At 35.6% G+C, this 25,053-nt stretch overlaps 2 pseudogenes; one reads left to right on the top strand and one right to left on the bottom strand.

Moving 5' to 3' along the window:
• Positions 1–5,603: 5,603 nt before the first annotated feature.
• Positions 5,604–5,722, top strand: LOC120595303 (uncharacterized; annotated as a pseudogene).
• Positions 5,723–9,708: 3,986 nt separating this feature from the next.
• On the bottom strand, positions 9,709–10,680 carry LOC120595033 (ribonuclease H1-like; annotated as a pseudogene).
• Between the last annotated feature and the right edge of the window lie 14,373 nt (positions 10,681–25,053).

Below are 25,053 nucleotides of genomic sequence, written 5' to 3' on the forward strand. Positions count from 1 at the left end.
AATTTAATTTAAAATGTAAAAACATTTACATTTTGGGGAATTGAATGAAGGTGGTCAAAAGGTATAAACTTCCAGTTATAAGATAAATAAATTCTAGGGATATAACATACAGCGTGGTAACTATAGCTAAATAACACTATTGTGTGGTATGTTTGAAAGCTGCTAAAAGAATAGATTCTGAAAGTTCTTATTGCAAGAAAACATTTTTTGTAACTACATGATATGATGGATGTTATCTAAACTTATTATGGCAATCATTTCAAAATATACATGTCGTTATGCTTGTATACCTTAAGCTTATATAGTCCTGTATGTTAATCATATCTCATTAAAATTGAAAGAAAAATAAAATGTAAAAACTATCTTCAGCTCTCAGGCTATACAAAAACAGGTGGCTGGCCAGATTTGGCCCAGGTACTATAGTTTGCCAATCCCTGTTCTAGAGTATGTTTATGTGAGAAATGCTACATAGATCCCAGACTAAAAACAAAAATCCAGGCGCTACAGAAAGCAGAAAAAAAAAGACGTGAGATAAAAAATGTGAGATTCATTGAAAATCTGTAGATGGAATAGTCATTCCCCTGCCCCTCCTTGAACTACTCTGAAGAAAGGAAATCCACTTGAAAGGCAAGAAACCCCAATCCTACCCCTGACTCTGCCATTAATTGGGGGACAATGCACCTTTCATTACTTTCTGCGTATTTTGTCTTTCTATAAGTTATAAAAGGGTCTTCTTGAATTGGTTTCATTCTTTTTCATTTTACCATTTTCCTTTTCACTACCTATGATGAAACCTGAGCAAGCATCGTGCTTGCCTTATTCCTCTCTGGGTTGCTTCTGGCACTGCTGACATCCAGGAACCCCTAGGAAAGAACTGTGACACTGCCTGTCACCTCCATTCCTCTCCTGTCCACCCAAGCCTTGCAGGGCTGGAGAGTATCTCAAATTAGAGTTCCCAGGGTGGGAGCCCATCAGGAACCGGGGGAAGTGTATTCTTCTCTGTAGCTTTCCCCTTTGATAGTGCTTAGCTTCAGGCTCTGCTCCTTCCCTCACCTTTGATGGAATCCCAGAGAACACTAGTGGTTCACAGAGATGCAAACATACATATACAAGCTACACATACGACTATATTACCATATGATAATTTCTAAATATCAACAAGCTCCCTTTTGAGCAATTCAGAATATTCTAAAAAGGGGTGAGAGAGAAATGTGCTTTTCCTTTTCTATATCAAAGAAGGAACACATTCCAAGAAAAAGGAGAGAGTGGGGCTACTGTGTGGGGAAAAGAAAGGAGCTCTGTCCCAGGAAAGGGGAAGCTAAGAGATATAGAGGGATAATTGTGCCATCCTGTCACATAGAGATCAGATTAACTTCACTGTGCTTAACTAGGTTCTTCATTGCTGATAGATGCTTTTATACAGAATGATCACAGCAATTTAGACTCTGTCTAATGTCCTCTTTACTAATTTTTAAATGATAACTTTGTCTAAGTATTTTCATGCTTGTTCTATAACTAACACATCATAAAATATTAATTTATTAAATAAGGGTTCCCCAGACATTTAGATATTGATTGTAAAAGTAATTTATTATAGTCCTCACAAGTTTGTAGTATATCAGACTCTAAAAATGCTTTAAACTCCTTAAAATAATATAAATACTGATGCAATACTTCTAAAATTGACTAATACAGATATTAGAAAACTATTAGAAAATCATTAACATCACAGGTTTAAATATGTTTATTATGTATTTTTATTTTAAAACACATTTTTCTTTTTTCTTATCCAACTACAATTATACTCATTTGCCTGGAGAGACAGGGTTACCTCTCTGACTGGCTAAATCTGCAAATAGGGTTTCAAAGTACATGATTGGATGTGCCCCCATTCATAGGTAGACTTTCATTATATAAGAAACTATCTAAATTATTAGCTCTAATTTCCTTTTTTGACCTCAGCTTTTCCCCTAAAATTGCTTATTCTGAATGTCTTATCTTAAAAGAACAGCTGAAATAGACCTACTTGCAACTGTTTGTTTTTTTTTTTTTTGTCATGTATTTCCTTCCTTTATCCATCCAATTCTTTTCTGTTTTGTAAACGCTTGTTGGAAAAGCAGAACTTTAAAGTCTTGTACTGGCCTGGACACAAATTTTCTTTAGAATTCTGAACTTCTTTGGACTTGGAAGAAAAAATATATAGTTAGATGGATCTGTAGAGAAGAGGAAGCTAAACATTAATGTGGAGTCATATTATCTCCTATGAGTACTTTTCAGATTGGATAAGAAAAAATACCAAGTAAAGACATAAAATCTAAAAATCTCTAGTTCATTTAATGGGATGAGATTTGGAGCAGAATTTTCATAATCTAATTTCATACTGGAATGAGATTACCAAGATATTACTCTTACCTGCCTTTGAAGATTTGGGTGGAACAAGTTTAATATATACTTGCATCCTTTTTAGCCTCTACTTTTACTACTAGCATTTTGATTTTCACTATGCTTAACATTCGAACTCTTCAGAGAGAGTATCTCTTAATCTCAGTTGATGACTATCGTTTTTATTGGACAGGACATGAAACCTGACCACCTCAAGGACCACTGCCCAAGCCACACATGGACTTGTCTTAGATCAGTTACTGGTTCCTCTTGCAACCTTCTATGGCAGGGTGGTTAGATTATGCTGCGTAGGCCATGGCCACCTGTTCACTTTTAAAGGTGACTTGCAGATAAAGTTGTTCTACTGAACAAAAAATTATTCTATCAAAAAGTGCCCCTAAAAGTTTTTAATCCTCAAAACTTTGTAAGTATAGTTGAGGAAGGAGGGATTTGCCTTACATAAACTTGAAAATAATTAAAGTTCCTTACTTGGAAAGTCATTCATGCTAACACACAAAGAGTAAGACCAGCACATGGTTTCTTTAAGTTGTTTAAAGTTTTAAAGTCTCATTGTTTTTGTGTGTGTGTTTTCCATAGCTGCTCAACTGAAAAATCTGTGAAGGCAAGAACTCTGTCTTCTACTTTTTATCCTCAACAATATCTAAGATTCTGTGCTCGCCAAGGGTGTTAAATAAATATTACTAAGTAACTGAGCCTAAGGATCTCTGAGAGTTATTGAATAGTTGATTATAACTGTTCATTAACTGTCTGTATCCACAGAGGGTTGAAATCAGCTATTTAAAGTAATACATAAGAAATCTTTGTGTTTTATAACATCAATAGAAGATAGGGAAATTACAGTGATAGGATCCTAAATGTGAGCCATAAAGGAAATTATTTCTGCCTATTTGAGAAGACCTACTTTGGTCCTTCTTTCTCTGCAATCTAATAAAATATCTGTGAATAGGCCAATAGCATGAATCAAAATTTTTCTGGGCCCTAACAAATTTTGCTTAAATTAAAGTGAACCCATCCCATTTCTTGAGATTCTAGAGGAAAGTCAAGCAGGCAATTTTTTTTCTTTTCCCATCAGAGGCTTCTTCTTTTAAAATGAATTGAGCTTGTGTTTGGAATTTTGTTTTTTAGAAACATGCCAGTAGAAAGCCATTTTAGGCTTTTTGCAGCAACCCACCAATCTAGGGGACTTTGAATCAAGAAATAAAGTTTGTTTATGGCAGTGGCCTTCTTAGGCCCAAGCAAGTATATTTGCCTCGTTCTCAAGCTTTATAGTAATTAGATTTCTGAATAATAATCAGAAATTTTATATATATAACATTTTAACTACAAAGACACATACAAAAAAATACTTTACTTGTTTTAGGTAAAATTTTTGCTTAAAGAGCTATGTAGATTTTTGAGCCTAATCAAAATAGTGACTTCCCCATATTACTGCAAAAAATGACTGTAAGCTTCTTCACCTGACACCAGAAAAGCATTTCATTTGTCTTTAATAGAAATATCACAACCAATTAATAAAATGAGTTTTAGTGTTTCAACATAAAAACACTTCTCCCATGCAAAAGTTGGATACAATATTTGATTTATTTTTTTGTTGTGCCACATTAGGAAAGGGCTTCCTGCCAAAAGACTTCAGCTTAGAAGTCACAACCTTACCTCATTATTCTTTAAGCTCTACTTATAGGCAAATAATACAAAAGGAAGAGAAATGAAACGTAATATATCATGGTGTAAACTACAACCTTACATGGGAAGCCACCTATAGAAGATTTGTTATGTTAACTCTTCACCAATTGTAACATAACACATTATAAACCTATGATATTACACACTAGATCATAAGCTCCTTTAAGCCAGGGCTTTATCCATATTTTATAATTTCACTACCTCACATTATCCTCTTCTCTGGCAATTAGAGCATAGACTCATACACCGTAGGCACTGCTTAATAAATAGCCCTTTAAATGTCATTACATAGAATCAAACTAAGCCATCAGCACAAGTATTAGTTTTGATACAGGAAGATAAAAGGAAGAAGGTTATGCCAACAACTCCTCAAACTATGTTCTTACATATTCTACAGAAAAAAAAATTTGGTAGTCAACCAGATTCAGGATCCATATGCTATATCACTTTCTTAGAAATTCACATCCCAATTGCATAAACTCTAAAAAGTCTTGCTGAAAACACTTGTTCAACTTGATTTAATACAGCGTTTCTCAAGTGTGATTAATTTTATGTGTTAACTGGCCTAAAGGATGCCCAGAAAGCTGGTTTAAAAAAAATAATAACTTCTGAGTTTGTTTCCAGAAAAGATTAGCATTTGAACTGGTGAACTGAGTAAAGCAGATTGCCCTTCCCAGAGTGGGTGGGCACCATTGAATCCATCAAGGGTCCAAACAAAACAAAAAGGCCAGAGAAGGGCAAATTTGCTTTCTCCATTTGAGCTGGGACATCCATTTTCTCCTGCCCTCGGACATCACCCCTCCTGGTTCTCAGGCCTTCAGACTCAGACTGGGGGTTACACTATCAGCAACCCCTATCTTCACCCCAGTGCCCAGGCCTTTCGATTTCAGATTGAATTACACCACTGTTTTCCCAGTTCTCCAGGGTGCAAAAGGCAGATTATGGGAATTCTTGGCCTCCACAAGAAGTGAGCCTATTATATTCCTATAATAAATATAAGATATATATATTCTATTGGTTCTATTTCTCTAGAGAACCCTCATAGAGCAAGCATATTTGACAGTAGAGCCCTTCACAGAAGCATCAGTATCCTATGGATTAAAGCCTCAAAAATCTTCAGTTGTCCAGTTCGAACTAATAATCAGACTTAAGAAGGAAAGGCACAGGCTTCTGGAGCCAGACCCTGAATTCTGCCATTGTTGGATTCACTGTGACCCTGTGCAAGTTACTTACCCTTTCTGAACCTCAGTTTCTTCGAAGGCAAACTAGATAATAAAGCATCCTTCATAGATTTTTGTTGTTGTTAAATAAGATAATGTACTATATTGCTTGTCATAAAAAAGTTTTTTCGTTCTTCTCCAAAGGAAGGACTACCCATTCCCTTTAGGAGAATGAAAGAAAAAGGGAAGTAACATTCCCATGAGGATATTAGTTATTGATGCATGTGGGAAAATTAGGATCAAGTAGGGGTCAGATTTCTTCTCCTTAAGTTAATCGAAAAATTAAAAATGCATTGAGTCTACAGCCATGCTATCCTGAACAAGCCCGATTCTATCTGATCTTGGAAGCTAAGCAGGGTCAGGCCTAGTTAGTACTTGGATGGGAGACCACCTAGGAAGACCGGGTGCTGTAGGCATAAAAAATAAAAAATAAGGAATTGTAAGCTGACAAGGTCCTTGCAATCTGTGAGGTCGACCAAGGATTGCTTCACCTAAAAATTAATTAATTAATTATTTAATTAATTAAATAAAAATAAAAATAAAAGTGCATTGAAAATACAATAAGTCAACCATACTAAGAGAAGTATAATAGTAAAAGCAAAAAAAAAAGGAGGGGGAGGAGAGAAGAGCCCCTTATGGAAAGAGACCATAAACATGAAACAGTGGACTGTGTGTTTGCAAATGGACTGAACAGCATTTGCTTCTGACCTAAATTCTCTGAACATTGTACATACTTCAGAGTGGGACAGGCTGAAGGTCAGGTTTTTCTTAGCTAACATTAAGGATTCAGGCCTAACTCTAATTCAACTGCTGAAATCCAGTCTAACCTGGATATGCAGTTTCTTTTCAGATGGTATTAATGTGTGTTAACAACCTCTCAGTCCTTGACAAACAACAGCCAGCCTGCACCACAGAGAGAAAACTCAAAAATACTAACAATGAAATGGTAGGTGAGAGAAATTTACTCACCGAAACTTCAACTCTTGCAGTACACTTGTCAGCCCATTACATAGGGGTTGAACTTAGTAGATTCCCGACACACAGGCATTAATATGGTCCCAGAGGTTCCCTGCTACTGGTATGGCAGAGGGAGAGGAAGAAATATGTGGATCTGAAAGGCAAGTGGCTGCTCTCACAGTTCAGCCAAGGCTTTTGCAGAGGGCGCTAGATATTTTTAAACCACAATTCCTTTGCAGCTAAACAAATTGAACAGTTTTTTTCTGGTAAAAAAGCATTAGTTTGTTTCAAAGTCTGATGATAAAGAAGGGATCAAAATTATAAACCCTCTGCTCTAATTCTTTCATCCAATTTCCTATGGAAAAGTATATATGCTGCCTATGATATATGCAATGGAATATTAGGAGGCCAAAACATTGATATTATTCTTACTCTCTTCTCTTTGAAACTCCAATTTGTTTTTAATTGTCATATCTTCATTCTACACATTAAATGGGGAGGAACCTAAGCATTCTGTATAAAGCCAGCAAAACAGACCTGAAACATATATATGGGAAAGGGTGGGGACAATGAATGTTTTCCCCAACCACATTGTAAACTGGTCAAGGTCTATGAATCTATCTTGATTCCCATTCAGAACACTGTTACCACCATGACCACTAGCACAGTTCTCAGTATCCACCAGTAACTCATAAATATTGGCCAATGTATTGATATTTTTCGAATATGCAGACTCCATTTGCATGGCCTCTAGGAAAAAGTGCAGGACAAGCGTAATGCTTCTATTTGCACTCATTGTCTTCACTACACACAATAGTGCCTGGCAGGAGTTCAGCCCAAGGGAAGGTTCAGTTTGTCTGAGACTAGAATTTTTTTTGGAAGTAAACAGCACTTTCCCAAAAGAAACCACATATAAATTTCAACCAAGCTTTGCATCTCTTGTTTTCTTTATACAACCAAGCATGTGTATGTTTAGTTTTAAAAGAGAAAATTTTTTGTCTAAAGCTCATCTCTTCTTTATATCTGATGGTATAGAATGAATGTTTATGTCCCTTCAGAATTCATATGTTGAAGGCTTAACCCCCAATATGATGGTATTTGGAGATGGGGCCTTTGGGAGGTAATTAGGTTTAGATGAGTTCATGAAGGTGGGGCCCCAAGATGGGATTACTGCTTTTATAAGAAAAAGAGAAGGCAGTAGAGCTCCCTCCCTCTCCACACGCACACACCAAGGAAAGGCCATATGAGGACAATGAGAAGGCAGCCATCTGCAATCCAGGAAGAGAGCTTTTACCAGAACCCAACCACACTGGCACCCTGATCTTGGACTTCCAGCCTCCGGAACTGAGAAAATAAATGTCTGTGGTTTAAGCCATCCAGTCTATGATATTTTGTTATAGAAGCCCAAGCAGACCAAGATATCCAATAAAACAATGGAAATAAATGTGACTGAGAATAGAGCTAGTGGTCATATGAGAAAGGACAGCAGTGACACAAAGAGGACATACACTCATAAAGCCAGATTATGTTTTCCTCTGACTTTCTTTTAAAAGATGAGATGCTGTAGAATTACCAGAGCCAAACAGGCTAAGTCTGCCCTTTTGAAGGGTTTAGGCACTATTGCTATGAAAGTTAAAAGTTCTGTGACAGGAGACTATACACAGCTACTGAGGTTGAAGGTGAACAATCAGGTCTCCAATAGCAGCCCCATAAGACAGTTGCACACTAAGAGCATTTGCAAAATCGGATCTTAATTTCCAGACTCATTGGAATTTAGTGCTATGGATTCCAAAGTCCAATCAATGCTCAAACCTATATTCACAGAGGGAAGAGGCTATTATCATCTAATATTCCCGCAAAGTATTTTACTTGTTTTTATAAATTTGCTCTAAAATAAAAAGACATCGTATTAGTTGGATTCTGCAGAGAAACAGAACCAATAGGAGAGAGAGACAGAGACAGAGAGACAGAGATTGTGAGGAATCGGCTCCTGCAACTGTAGGGACTGAGAAGTTCAAAATCTGTAGGGCAGGATAGTGGACTGGAAATTCAGGTAAGAGTTGATGTTGTAGTCTTGAGTCCAAAATATCTAAGGCAGAGCAGCAGTGAGGAAACTCAGACAGAATTTCTGTATTGTGGTCTTGAGGACAATTGTTTCTTCTTTGGGAAACTTGAGTCTTTGCTCCAAAAGCCTTCAACTGATTGGATGAGGCCCACCCATATTATCTCTATTTTACTCAAAAGCTACTGACTAAATGTTAATTACATCTAAAAGATATCTTTACAGCAGCACTTAGACTGGAGTTTGGCCAAACAACTGGGCACTATAGCCTACCCAAGTTGACACATAAAATCAACCTCCACAAGCATAAAATGGGAAGCAAAAAAACAACAAAAACAAATTTTCAAATTGTCTTATGTCCTAACCAGCTAATCTTAAGAACTGATCTCATTCCTTGCCACATTAAACAACTCCCTGAATCAAATATATTCTGTTATATCCAAGGGGATGCCTTGCATTTTTACTCAAGTCAACATTGCAAGTGCGAGAGATAAGTTTCTGAAATGCAAGAAATAAATATGGGTCAGCCCTAAACCATGAGATGTCAAAGGTTAGTAACCTAAGGCAAAGCTGCACTCTAAAAAGAGGTCAGTTAGTTAAGGCTAAGATGTTGCTTGTTGTTTTAGCCTCATGGGCTAGCCCTATGCCTGGCACACAGTTGGTCCTCAAAAATTATTGTTGAATAAATACACAAATGACTTAAGGAAGTAAAAGAAGTTAATGTCAAAAGTACTTCCCATTTTGAGATGACGAAGCCAAGTATAAGACTTTTTTTCACGTCAAACATTTGTTTTTACATAGAGTTTTTAACAAAAACAGCCAAAGAAAAATTTTAAAGTTTTATTTGCACATCTTGGTCTTTAAACATTGTAACTGTTCCTACATAACAATCCAGTAACCAGGGCTACATATGTGTGCAGGTTTGCCCAGTACAAGGGTGCCCAGCCAGGAAAGACCCTGCCCACTTTCTCTACCAGCCCTGGCCAGGGCTGCCTCCGGCAAGAGAGCAGTGCCTTCCTTTGATGCACACGCAGGCACTAGCCAGCCTGGAGATCCTGAGACTCCATCTTGCCAATTGGAAGGTAACTGAGCTCTTTCAGAATGCTTCTAGACTTCTTGACCACACTGCTGAACCAATGTTTTCTTCTTCCTCATTAAATCAAAGTCCTAACATCTTTGTCCAGAATGAAATAAAACTAATGAGAACAGTATCAAGCCAATAAAGTGTAATGCTGAAATTTCAAATAATTAAATCTCAAAGGACATTGAGCTTATTACACGTTTAACCACTTTTTATTATATGGTGTCACAAATGCCATTTTGCTTTTCTGATTTTGTTTAAAAGTTTGTCTTCCCATCTACTGCAATGGACCTCCTGTAGGTTCATTTTTCATACCAGTAAGATAACAAAGTGGCCACTGGCTCCATTTTTCCCCAGAATGACAATGACTTCATTATGTTTTGGGATTGCTTTGCTCCTTTTGCTAATCTGTTAGCTGTTTCATTGCCTACAAATCCCAAATGATCAGGAACACACATCCTCTGAATGTCCATGCCCTGAGCAAGTTTCTGTAGCTCTAAGAAGTTCTATTTGTTGATCACCTTTTTCCCACTGCTTATTCTCCATCTGTTTTACTTCCAACCTCGAACTCAATCAGCAATACCATTGATCGTAAAACATACTGTCCGTATATAGAGCCAACTTACTGATGTTTTGCGCCCTTGCTTGTGGGATGGCTTTGCAGGCCACATGAATTTCTGCTCTTTGGTTCGTTTGTTGCCCAGGAAGTCTAATGCCTATGTTTAAAGGGTGGCCAGGCCCCCAGTAAACACCGATTCCTGCTTGTGCCTTCCTCTGTGTGTTACTGGAGCAGCAGTCACCAGTGTAGACAACGGCGTAGTCTCTCATATAAGAGGCCGTGTTCTTGCCAACCAAAGGTGTTGCCTCAGTGTTCCATTTTACATGCTTTGCACATGGCTCTGAGTTCTCATTTCCTTCAGCCAGGGGCTCATAGAGTTGCTTGTTGACTTTCACTTGTGATTCTTATACCTGTTTATCTTTCTGCCCTTCTGAACCATCAGGGCTCCCAAAGTTTCTGACAAAGGCCCAGGCTTCCTCTTCTGTGGCTAACTTCTTAAATCTGCCAGCAGGAAATCGGTCCACCTGTGCTCTACGCTAATTCCAGGTCAGGAAGACCCGGGCCTCACGGCCACTCCTCACAGCATAGAACAGGCCCCGCGGCCACAACGGCAGTGCGCAGCTGCCAAAGCAACTCTCTGCACCGTGCCCAGAAGCCTGGTCACCCTTAGCTCCCAGTCACCCGTGAACATCTTGACTCGGCTTCGCACCGCCATCATACGGACCAAACTTCTGGTGGTTAGGACTATTTTGTCTGTTTTTGTACTCCCTTACAAAATACATAATTACCTCTGCAATTTCAACAAGGTGCAGACTTACTGTGACTCTAAACCGGTCCTCAAGTCAATAAGGTTTCTTGGGTCTTTTGGAACCATTCACTTCCCATCCCATGTTGCAGTACTCAGAATTCAGTAAACATGTTTACCAGCTGTGTGACATTGGGTAATAATAATAATAGTAACATCAAATGTCAGGTACTGTCCTTAATGCTTATATTTAACCATTACAGTCTTACGAGATGAGTGCTATTAGTCTCTCCTTTTTACAGAAGAAGAAACTGCAGCACAAATAAATTAAGGAACTTGCTCAGACTGGTGGTTAATGGCAGAGATGGAATTTGACTGTCTGTTTCCAGACACCTCTCTCTGCCTATACTCCATGGCAATTCACTTATCTTCCCAGATCCTCACTGTGTTCACTTACAAAACAAAGATGATAAATCCTTTCTTGTGTAATTATCTGAGATTTAGAGCCAATTTATGTAATGCTCATAGTACAGTGTCTGGCACACCACACGCAGGCCTTTTATAAATGGTTGGTGGCGGAGGTGGGAACAGTAACGGCAATTACAGTTATTGCTGTTGTTCATTGTCATCATTGTCATGGCTGAAGTAGACTCCCGCTACAATCAATTGATCTTGGAATCATTACTTAAGTAATAACAAAATTCAGGGAACATGTACTTATTTTATGAACCAAGTGATAGAGATAATAAATAATAAAACACACACACTAATAAAGTGAATTCAGGGATGCAGGGTAATCACTTCTAAATTGTTTGCCATGCCACTCATCTTGAAATCAGGTTTTAGACTGAATCTGCAGGAAGAGTGAGATAGATTAAAGATGACAACCAATTCTTTGCTACTCCTTCTATTGAAGAACTAATTCCAATTTCCCTCTCCCTGAATCTGGGTTGGCTTTAGTGAATAGCTTGGCCAATCGAATGTGATAGAATTAACATTCTGGAAATTCTAAGGCTAGGTCATGGAAGCCTTTCAGCTTCTGCCTGGGCCATTTAGAATACTTGCTCTGGGAGCCCTGAACTCTACATAAGGAATCTAACTATCCTGAGTCGTTAAGGCTGGCCTTCCAGCCATTTCCATCAAAGCAGCAAGAATGTGAGCAAAGTCATTTTGAACTTTCCAGACCAGTCCATCTGCCAGCTGAAAACAACCAAGTGCCACTTGGATTAAACAAATTCCCAAACTCCCATTCAACAAAATAATGAGACATAATAAAACAGCTGTTTTAAGCCACTAAGTTTTGGGGTAGTTTGTTAAATAGCAATAATTAAATGGAACAGAAGCCAAATGAGAAATTACACAGCACTATGCCCTGAGAGAGAATATTTTTGGATTCAGCTGCCAATCAATAAAATATAAATGAGTGATGTTGAGAGGCAGCACTGCTTAGAGGCAAATATATTGGAAAAAGAAAACATATCAGGATTGGTTAATAGGAATAGAATAGGTGATGTCAGTGAATTCAAAGGAATGCTTACAAGTCACCAAGACCTTATGAAATAAGAAGACAGAAAATGCAGAATGTTTCCATTCTTGCTATCACAAAATTGAAACAAATCAGCAACAGAATTTGATCAGATGGAGCAGAGGGTCCAACTGATATAAAAATGCATGGGCCATATAGATGCCCTTAGCAACAGGGTCCTCTTAGGTTAATGATATTGCCATGAGAAAGTTACATACAAATTAAGCTTATAATAATTAAGGCAGAGCTACATGTGTTTTGGTCATTCCACCTGGGAAAGGTTCTAGAAAGGAGTGAGGAAGCCATTTTTGCCCCAAACAGAAGGTGAGATCCTGAGAAAAAGAATCTGAGTTATGTTTAAGAGGATTAAATATGGCCCATGTGCTCCAGAACGTCATGTGGCAGATCTGTGATGTATCTCTCTGACTTGTGTCAGTGAAGAAAATAGACAAAGTGAATATTTTATACATAGATGCTACCTGGCTTGTCAGCAGCTGCTGCTGGATAGAAAAAAATCAGGCAGCGTGAGATATATGAACCAACACCCACATAGTCTCAAAAAGTTTGCAATTCCTTTACTTAACCTATACAACATCCTTCTGGGGACAATAACAGTATTTTCATTTCTGGAGTTATAAACAGAGCTATTAAACAACGTATTTAAAGCCATGCGACACCTCAAAATTTGCAAAACAAGATTGTTTCCAATTTGTAGGACTTCACTGACCTCTCTCTCTCCTTCTCTCCTTCTTTCCCTCTTTCCGTCTCTCTCCATTTCTATTTTTCCTCTTCCTTTTTTCCTTAGTATGCCAAATTTAAGAGATTTGGTATACTAAGAAAAACTTTCCTGAGAATTATAATGCAGATATTTCAAAGTGGCCCTAAATTCCTATATTCTTGAACAGTCCCGTGACAAGGAAAAGGACACCTGAAACTACTCAAGGCAAAGAAACTAATAAGTACTTTATTCCATGACACTGTATGGTCAGTATTTTGACTCCAGTGAATTTTTGTCTGCAGAAAGCTTCTGCTGTTATGCCCAGCTGTTCTGAAGAGCACTGCTAAGTAGCAGTCCAAGGTTAAAAGCAGCTGGAACAAAAGGAAAAAATGGCATCTTGCTACAATCTAACACCAAATTATACATAATTTTCTACCCACATAAAACCTAAAGAAGTTTTGACCCACAAATATTGATTTCTTTTTTATTTGCTAAAAAAAAAAATAAATCGAGTTTAAAGGGATATGTATACAGCTCCAAAAATGTCTTTTTATCTTTCTTGATTTTAGGAATGAAAGACATTAAAGAGTTTGTTAAAAGTAAAGACAGTCAACAATCTTTGAGCCACAAGCTATTTTCTAAACAATACATCTTGGAAAAATATTTTACAGGCTTAAGACAACTGCACAAAGAAAAAAAACAGAAAATTTTATTTTATTTTTAAGTGTTAAGCAATTCATTACCTTGCTTTATCTTCTTAGGTAGATAGATAGATGATGATGATGATAGATAGATAGATAGATAGATAGATAGATAGATAGATAGATAGATAGATAGATAGATAGATAGACAGACGGACAAACAGACAGATGATAGATAGATAGACAGACAGACAAACTGCTAGTGGGCAGAGTCACCTTGTAGGTAATCTATCTTGTATTTTCTTTTTGAACCATGATCATTGATTATAGACTGTCTTGTTTTTCTTTGTGTTTCTTTTCTTCCCCAGGGGGTTTTAAACTCCTTTAAACTCAGTGATCATGTTTCTTTTTATATCCTCCACTGAATAAAGTACAGTTCTAGACATACACAATAATCAATCTATTTTTCTTAATCTAAGATTCACAAAAAGAAACATGTTCTATGATATAGTATATTTTTCTTCCAAGTATTGTGCAATATTTTTATAAAGTTAATTAAAGATTCTTTTTACAACTATTTACAAATTTTCATTAATAAGAAATTTATAAAAACAGTATTTTTATCCTAGGAAGTAAAATTATCATAAAGATCAAAGTGAGTGTTCCTAATTCCCAGGACTGAGGCCAAAAGACTATTTAAAATTTATATTAACAGAACTACATTGCTAACGAAATTAATGGAGAAAATGCAGAAGGTGAGATATTTATGCCCTAATCACTAATGAAAGAATAAGAAATAAATTACAGTCTACTAAATTTCCAAAGAGATGTCTGAAAAAGGTGTGATCTACATATCATTTAGTTTAGTTTAGTTTAGTTTAGTTTAGTTTAGTTTAGTTTAGTTTAGTTTAGTTTAGTTTGAAGAAGACAAATACCATACAGTTTCACTTACATACGGAATCTAAAAAAAAAATGAACAAACAAAATATATGTTATTTTGATGTTCAGGAGCATTTTAAATTACTGAATTTGGACTTCCAGGTTAACATGGTGAGTGATTCTACATGGTGATAGAAGCCTTATAAGCTTCTTCTTAACTTCCTAATAAGACACAAAAGTGTGAAAGCTAGCTTTGGGACCAAACCATAAGAAAAGATCTTAGAAAATCCAGGTGGAATTCCCACTAAATACATCTTCAGTTAAGATAAATTGAAGAGTACATTACTGAACCACAAATCACCCACTCTACTCTCTGAAACAGAAGAAAAACCTCCCACACCCAGCAAATCAGTGCTAAAGACAAAAATGAGAAGTCAAAAAAATAGACAAAAAGAAGAAAATAATGAGTTAGAAGATAATACATGTGAAGGGTAAAAGACAAAAAAACAATTAAAAATTACAAATGTTCCAATAAAAGAAAAAGTAATAGAACAGAAATGATAATCAAATAGAAGAGAACATCTCAGTTAAAAAAAATATATATATACATATATATATATACATATATATGTATATATATATACATATACATATATATGTATATATATATATACATATATATGTATATATATATATATATATACATATATATGTATATACATATGGCACCCCAAGAACACTTAAGCTTATATATATATATATACATATATATGTATATATATATATGTTTAGTTTAGTTTAGTTTAGTTTAGTTTAGTATATATATATATATATGTATACATATATATGTATATACATATATACATATATATATGTATACATATATATATATGTATACATATATATGTATATATATATATATAAGCTTAAGTGTTCTTGGGGTGCCAGGAAAAAAATAAGCAAATTACCAACATTAAATGGATATATGCAAAATATCATTTGTGACAGCAACAGAAAGACTTTCTCAAATAAGTATTAAATATATATACTACTGAAATATGACCATTGTTAAATTTAAATAAGACAAGCTTCCCAAGTGCTTCATTTAAATAAGAAATCTGTAGAGTAACTCTATTTTACCTGAAACATTTGAAACGAGGAAAATAACAATGATCTCCTTCATTTTTCACAGAAGGTTCACAAGTTTTATACTTTTTAGAAAAAAAGTGATTAAAATTATCACCAAGGTAACACATTATTAAGTAAAATAACCAATCTAAAATACTGACCTTTCAGAGATTAAAGATTACTATCAACAGTAGATACCAACCATCTCTGAAGCCCAGGTAGCTCATAAAAATCCTTATCTGGAATTAATATAAGCAAGAATAATTTCTGTTTCCTCTGTAAGAACAAGAAAAGAAAAAAACAAGCATTTTCTTCTTATACTGCACTGCCTCTTATTTTTGATTAAGAGGACCTGCGTTTCAAGACTAAGTAGTAGGATTCCTTTGGTTACCACTAAAGGAAAAAAGGAAGAGGCCTTGGAAGCTCAAAGCATATCATATGGAATAGAAAGAAGAAAATACCATTATAAGCATCAGAATGCAGAGCATATAATGCTTTGCATCTCACTTTTCCAAGAACACTAATAAGAGATTTGCTCTAACTCTGAACGATGGGTCAATCTAATGTGGACTTCTATGTTATAATCTTGGCTTCCTCACTTAAGCTCTCTCAGTCTTTCTCCTCTGTAAAATAAGGATACATAATTGAATCTATATCATTAGATTCTAATGAGAATTGAATAAGATAGTACAGGTAAATCCTAACAGACTGTCCGGTACACAATAAGCACGTAATGATAAACTTTTTAATATAATAAATTATTATCTAATAATATGTTATTATTAGATAATAGAGAAATATATTTGTATTAGTTATCTATTGCTTCATTACAAATTACCCCCAAAATTTAGTGACTTAAAACAAGAAGCATTTATTACCTCACAGGAGTTTCTAAAGGTCAGGAATCCAAAAGCAACTTACCTGGGTTTTTCAGGCTCCATGTCTCTTACCAGGTTGCAGTCAAAATGTTGGTTTAGGATGCAGACATCCGAAGGGTGACAAGCCTGGAGGATTCACTTCTAAGAAAACTCACTCACTCACTTTTTTGTTGTCTTGGTTCCTCACCAGCAGGAGACCTCAGTTCCTGGCCTACATGAGCCTCCACTTATGACATGTCAGCTTACTTTACTCAGAGTGAGCAATTCAATAGAAAGAAAGAAGTCACAGTGTCTTTTGACCTAGTCTCTGAAGACCCACAGCACAACTTCTGCTTTTTTGTATTCATTAGAAGCCCATCACTAAGTCCAGATCACAGACAAGGGAAGGTAAATTAGGCTCCACTTCTTAAAGAGGATGAAATAACTTGTGGAAATGTTCAACACCATCACAATTTTGTTTGTGTATTTTATGAACATATCTCTAAGAAATAGAAATAAAAATCTCCTTTTTTACTGGGATATAATTGACACATAACATGTATAAGTTTAAGGGATACATTATATTGGTTTAATACATTTATATACTGAAATATGATTAACACCTTAGCCCTAGCTAACACCTCCATCATGTCACATAATTATCATTTCTTTTTTGTAGTGAGAACATTTAAAATCTAGTCTCTTAGCAACTTTAAAGTATATAATACAGTATTGTTGACTATAATCACAATTGCTGTGCATTAGGTCTCCAGAACTTACTGCTCTTCTAACTACAAGTTCATACTCTTTGACTAACATCTCCCCAATGTCCCCATCCCTTAGCCCCTGGTAACCACTATTCTATTCCATGTTTTAAAATTCTGGTTACCTGGAAAACTAATAAAATATATAGAATTAAGCAGGAAAAAAGTATTTTGAAACATATTTACAAAATTCAATTCTAAAATTTTTGTAAATTAAGGTATATAATAATATAAAAATGTAAAATAATAAGCTAAACTTATAACCCAAAGTTATTTGAACAAACATATAGAAGAAGGACTATAAAAGATAAGGATTATAGAAGAGAAAACACGCTTCATTTATTGTTGTATATAAGAAGTTATTGTTTCGACATTAACTTGATGAATAGAGAAATATAAATTCAAATATGTATCTGATAAACCAAAATTCAACCATTAGTAAGATTTTTATTATGTTTCCTGATTGTAAAAGAAAAATGCCTTCAATATAGATACAGAAAATTCAAAATATACCAAAAAGGATAAAAAGAAAATAAAACACCTATAAACTCACCACTCAGACAAGTATGTGTGTGTGTGTGTGTGATGTTAAAACATATAAAAATATAACATTTTCCAATTATTCAACAAATATTGAATAATTATGATGTATACCTAAAACTAATATATCTCAATTTTTAAAAAAACTTTTTAATTCTCATGTTTCTACAGCCTTTGCAGTGGAGCATCTGTACTTGGATATATTTTGCCAGTTTCTCAAAACCAACATTTTCAGAACACAGATTCTGACCCCCAGTAATTGCTTTTATACTTTTCATACTTGAGTCCCTACCATTGTATACAAGAAGCTACAAGACCAGTTTCAAGTGGTTCTGCATTTTAATAATCTTAGTACAGAATTGAAAGAGCAATTTTCTCATTCACCCAAAAGTAACATCCATCATGAATTGAATTAGTTGCCTCTATAAACAATAAAGAGAATAAGCTTATTTAAAAAAAAGTCTACTTTAAGGCAATTTTTCAGACAAGTACACATTGTCTTTATTCCAAGAACAGGAACCAGAAATTCTGCCTAATAGTCTTGGCTGTTATAATTTTGACACCTGAGATACTTCTACTCATGTAAGTCATATCCCACACTCTTCTGATAAGGAATGTGAATAACATCAATTGCACCACAATTTTCCTTCTTATAAAGTTAATTCATGTTAATAATGGTTATTCTGATTAGAGTTGGCATTATTTTTACCTCATATTATTTGATTCCCCTTCATGTAGGACCACAAAAAATATATAAATTGTATTATATAATTGCCAAGTTATCCATGAGTACATAGTAGCCCACCAAAAATACATGAGAAGATAGTACTCTCTACTCAATTATTGTGCCATAATGGAATAATAATGTTGATACACTTTCTTCCTGAACGATCTCATCCTATTTATAGGTTATATACTTCATCTATACACTGGTAATTTCCAAGTTCATCTTCTTAGCATTGAACTTTCAAGAGAGAGATCCAGATTCTTGTCTTATAGACAACTTGGATGTCAAACATGATCTTCAAATTTAAAAATTTCGAAACAAAACTATTGATCTATTCTCCTCTAGCCTTTTAGGGCTCATCTACCTACCTGCTCAAGTAAAAAACCTGAGTCATTCTTTTTATTTATTTTTTGGTCACTTTTTTTTGAGATATAATCAACATATAACATTGTATAAATTTAAAGTGTACAACATGTTGGTTTGGTACATTTATATATTGCAATACGATTACCACCATAGCATTAGCTAATACCTCTATCATGTAACCTAATTATTATTTCTTTTTTGTGATGAGAACAATTAGGATCTAGTCCCTAGGAGTCATTCTTGAGTCTTTTCTGTCCCTTATCATCTGCATCTACTCATCATCTGGTCACATTGGCCCTAACTCCGAAATGTATTAAATCCATCCACTTCTTTCCAGCTACACTGCTACTTATCTAGTCCAATTACCATCATTTCTCACCTAAACTACTGCAATAGAATTACTCAGATGACTTGTACCCATGACGCTCCTAAATTCATTCTTATTACAGGAAGTGCTTAAAACTATCTAAAAGATTCACAATGCATGTGGAATAAAATCTACTTGCTACCTGAGGTACTTCTACTCATGCAAGCTCACTCCTTATCTTAGCCTGTTAATCCTAACTAGAACTGCTTCCCTGTATCAGTTAAGGTTCAATCAGAGAAGAGATTCACTATGGGTGATACAGAATAAGATTTATTATAGGGCTTTGACACTGAGCAATTGTGAGAGCTAGTAAAAGTCTATGTAAGGATATTGTGTCTGTATCTGATGCTGGGCATAACAAGAAAGATGAATGTGAAGTGAGAGAAAGGAACTGAAATCTGCAAGGATGAACTGGAATTCATAAAAATAAACTAGAACTTATGTCTATCTTTCACTGCATTCAGGCCTCAATTTCAATGATGTGGGTGACTTGCAGAAAAAGCTTACAGTGGTCATTGATTTGCACACATACTAGGCCTATGATTAAGAAGAGCTGAAAGAGATTCAGGGGAAGCTGGAATATCTACAGGCTTGCCTACTGTCTTGTGTCATCAACGTGAGCCAGCAGATCTGAGACAAAGTGCATGAGCTGCAGTAGAACGTGATCCTACATAGACTTTCTGAACACAAATGTGACTACTGCTTTACTTTTGCCTTCCAAATCTCATGCAAATTTCTCTTGTGGCCAACCCTATTTAGAAATATATAGGAAAGGTGCATGGAAAAATAGTTCCAGCTTAGGTAGTTTAACACAGTATAAAGCCACCACTGGCCACCACTAGTCAACCTTGCCCAAACACATCATTTTTTAATTCTACCTAATTTCCAAATACTGACAATAGAAAAATTATGTCTCTGCCTAATGTAATTCAACTATCTTTTGTCAAAGTGAAAACATATTAATTCTCTCAAGAGTCTGCAAATCCTTTATCTCTTTTTGGAGGATGATATTTATTCTTCTTCTAGCCTGGTCACGCTTTCCCTTTGATATCCTATAACTTAAACATTCAGCTATAAGAAGAGATTTGCTAGTAAATGTTTGTTTAGTAACCAATTCTCTGAAGGGGAAAAAAGCCATAATACCTAGTGCTTGCCAGTTTCCATTGTATAACTACTTACACCGTGCCCAATTCCATGCCATAAATGTGATATCTCTGAACAAAGAGTTGGGCACATCAACATGTGGCATTTCCAACCTACAGATACAACATGCATAAACCACCTCAGGGGTATAGATAATTGTAAAGTGTAATAAAAATAATTAGAAAATGATGAGTTTTAGGTAGTTGTTACCACTGTTTTAATATAATTTATTTAATTATAATTTTATATAATTTAATTTTATATGGACTTTACTGAGGCCCAGTAAAGAATAGCTATCTGTGGAGATTGGCAATGAGAGGTATTGGGCAAGCTCCTGATGAAAATAATAATAAGTCCCTTGCAAGACAAATATATCAGGTGAAGCAAAGACAATCTAATATTCTCAGGTAGGAGAAGTAGGGCTGCTTCTAGTGGCAAAGAAAATTTATAATTTAGAGGCTAAAGATCCCTAGCTTCATCAGAATTTGCCCATATATCTCTATTTCAAAGTTTAGGGTCCCACTCCTTTCCAATCAAAGCCCCGGTATTGAAACAAAAGACCTTGGAATATTAGAAACTTAATTTACCCTTTTATACAGCCACACACAAGCTTAGACTTTGGGGTTTGTTTGTTTTCAGAAATCTCCTGAAATCTACTGCAGCTCCTCTCCCCCAGCTCCAAGAATAATCCCTGACTGGTTTAAATTAATCAGAAGATTTTATTCCTACCCTCAGTAATTGATACAGGGATGAACAAGAGACCTAAACTAATCTCAGTACCTTTTACTAGAATGCTATGATGGAAGTCTTGCTGAATATGAACAAGGACTCAAGGGACCCTGACTCCTGCTGGCAGATATCCTCCAAACCTGAGGGCACCCAGGCCTAAAATGAAGTCACCTCCGTGGACTACAGGGCAGAAGAGAGAGATGATTTGGGTCAGTGTTGACACTTGTTAATCTCCTAGATCAACCAACCAAAAACCTTCCATACTTCTATTTTTCAGCTACATGAACCAATAAATTCCGATGTTGGTTAGGCCACTTTGATTGGGATTTTTTGGTTTTTGTTTTTTATTGAGGTATAATTTATATATAACATTGCTTTTTGTTTAACAAAAATCATCATAAATGATGCAACCCTATCATAACATACTGTTTCATTCTTTCAAGAAAATATTGCTATCTGTAATTATCTTATTTATTTGTTTACATTTTGTCATTTTTTTAAATATCTGCCTCCTCCTTAGATTATAATTTCAAAGAAACTTTGAGTATTTTATTACAAACTGCTAGAGCAATGCCCAGAACACATCAGAATTCAAAAACACCTAAGTTATTAATTGGTAAAATTGATCTAGATAGGGTCCTCTCTTTCTATAAAATGTAAACAGGTATTAATGCTGCCGTCAAACAATGGCATGTTTTAATTCAGTTGGGACACCAATCCCCAAAAAAGCCTTTCTTTTGTTCTGCCTTGATCATTATGTATAGAGCTGAGCTCTATGTGGGATATTTGTGCGTATAACATAATTGCTAAATGACCACCATGTCTGTCATTGCATCTAGGGTGTTCAGTTGAAAATTTATAGCCAGTGATTGAGATTACTATGTAAAAAAACAGCTAACCTTCTAACGTTTCTCAATTCCCTAAGCAGAAAATGCTGCTTTTCCACTTAAACATCCTACAAACAAAGCCATTGTTTTTCCATTAAAGGGTCTTTAAAGACCCTCTAAGAATTTCATCAGCAGCTACAGAGTGTTAATAGTTTTGAAAAAGAAAAGCAACAAGAGATTAGAGCTAATCTATAGGAAGATAAATAAATAAACTTGCTCGTCCACCCTCAGGATTTATTTTCTAATTTCTTTTCTTCTTTACATCACTTGGTTTTTACATAGCTTAGAAAAATGCACAGTACAAGGGATCATAGTTTCCGGAACACATACTTTCTCATGCAATCTTTAATGTGTCAGAAACTATGGCAACTGGAAGTGGAAACTCCAGAAACCTGGCAGTATCCAACTGGGCGTCTCTGCTGCAGGACGTCTATGCAGGAAAATTCTGATAATCTTTTCTCTCCTGTTTGTGGAGCCCTAAAGCACTATGAGATTGTTATGGAGCCCCTAAGCAGTGTGTGACATTTAATAAATATTAACTATGCTAATCACACTTAACTGAAGGTTCAGCTAGCCCAAGAAGAATGCAGATTTTTAGTTAGCTGCATTCCAACAAATTTCTTCTGGAAACCATATGCCTTTATGACTTCTTCTTAGAGTCATCTCTTTAAAAAAGCAAGATTCTGTTCCCAAAATCTTAGATATAACAAGGAAAGGATAAGATAGAACTGGAAGTTACTCAGAATGATCAATTCTTCCACATCACCCTCCACTCCAGACAAGGCAGCATTAAAATCATTTCACACCCATGTGTTTCAATACTATTTATTTCCAAAGATCTCAAGGACAGTCTGATTTTAACATCTAATCCTTCTTCCTAATTAGAAAACTTCTTAAATCGCTTATAATTCTGTCTGGGAGGATAGCTTTAGAATTAAATCTGATGAGGTGCATAGAAAGAGCCTAACAGTGTTTATGCCTGAAGTTGGCCTTATCCTCTCCTTTTGTGCTTATAGAGAAGAGTTAGTTCTATATAAAAGAGATACTATTTGTTCCTAAAATTTTTTTCCTAAGTTAGTATTTACTAACTGAATGTTTGTGTTCCCCCCAAAATTCACATGCTCAACGTAGCTTTATTTGGAGATGGGCCCTCTAATGAAGTAATTAGGATTAAATGAGATCATTAAGAGTACAGACTCATTCTTATGAGACACCAAAGAGTTTTCTGTCTCTCTCTCTCCACCATGAGAGGGCGCAGTGAGAAGGCACTGTCTGCAGGAAGAGAGCCCTCACCAGAAATCAACTCTGCCAGACCTTCATTTGGGACTTCTAGCCTCCACTGTGAAAAAGTAATTTATCTTGTTTAAGCCACCCAGTCAGTAGTATTATGTCATATAGCAGCCCAAGCTATTACAGTAACCATTACTGTAGCTGAGCCCCTTGTAGTTTTAATGCCCCTAGTATTTTTGACAGCTAGAATTAAATAACTTAATTCTTAATTAGGCCTTTGTTCACGTGTTAAGGGCCTACTCTTTTCTTCAACATCTTTTGTTCTCACAGTATAATTTTGTGTTGCTGATGTGCTGTTTCTTTGTCAAGCAGGAGGAAGTAGATAACTTCAAGGTCTTGAGGAGAATTCATGAGTTCATTTTACAGAAGAAGGAATGTCTTTAAGGTAGCTGCAACCAGCTGCTGACACCCACGAGTCTGATGTGAAAAGGCATTATCTTTGACTAAAGAACACCGACTTCTCTCTGTTTTTAGGAAACCCTCTTTCTCCCATTAAAAACTCTTCTGTTTGCTCCAGAACTTCAGAGACAGTCTTCGGACTTTAGTCCACTGTCTTCCCAGGCTCCTGGCTTCCTGGATAAAGCAAACTTTCCTCTCCACCCACCCCGCTGATTCTCGAGTATTGGCTTTCAAGTGGCAAGTAGCCAAATTTGGCATTTTTTCATTAACATTATCAGTTTTGTTTTCTTATTTAGAATTTGCAGCCCATATAGACTAATATATTTGGAAGTTCCTTGAAGAAAAAAAAAAGAACAAATGTAAAAATAGATGGTTGTTTCAAATTAATTGAAAAATATGAACTTGTTCACTTTTTAAATTTGCTTCTTCTCCTTAATAGAGCACTATATTCTAAGATTCATACCTTTAAAATGTTTTCATTAGTAAATGGTGGTTGTAGTTTCTTTCAAGTGAACCTTGGTTCCTTTTTCCATGTGATTTATGCCTTCATCTTGGCACTGCATAAAATCATTTGTATAATATAAAATTATCCTTTGAATACAAACAATAGTATTGCTATCTTAATAACTGAAAAACTCGAGATTGCCTAAATAAAGTCTAACAATGAAGGCTTTAGAGCTCAGAACATATATTTGATCAGCTTTAGACAAGTTTAAGACATTCTAGATAGACTTGACAGAGATTACATTATTCAACAGTATTCTGAAAACGGTCCGTGATTTTTTGTCTGAGAGATATTTTCAGAATTCAAGGTACCAGGTGCTTCATAAGAACTGTGGTGAGGAACAAATTAGATAATGTATGTGTGAAATAAACTGGAAATCACTCCACAATAAAATTATTGATATTGTAGAGACATTCAATGCAAGAATTGGCTTCACTATCAAAAGTAGTAGTTGTAGTACATTATTACTCCTATTAATGACAGGAATAATAGCTAACATTTATCCAGCACTTACTGGATAAATGAACTGAACACTGTGCTAAGTGCATATTAATGCATTTAATCCCCACCACAACCCTTTGTGGAAGTAATATCATTATCCCAATTTTAGAGACAAAGAAACTGATGCAGAGAAGTTAAATAACTTACTGAGTAAAGGTTATAGTGCCAATAACTAAAGTAATTTGCCATTAGAAAAGACATTTGAGTGTAGGGGTAAGTCGGGGAACTATTGTCCTAAAATTAGACTGTAGCAGTCACCACAGGTACTTACATTGCATCACCTTTGTATGGGTTTAGACTCAACTCTACTGCCAGCTTTTGCTTTAAGCCTGAGCTTCTCATCTTTCCACATTCTGCCCCAGGCTGCAAGAGGTCAG

Source organism: Pteropus medius, unplaced genomic scaffold, assembly GCF_902729225.1.
Source record: "Pteropus medius unplaced genomic scaffold, Ma_sr-lr_union100, whole genome shotgun sequence".
Classification (NCBI taxonomy): Eukaryota; Metazoa; Chordata; class Mammalia; order Chiroptera; family Pteropodidae; genus Pteropus; species Pteropus medius.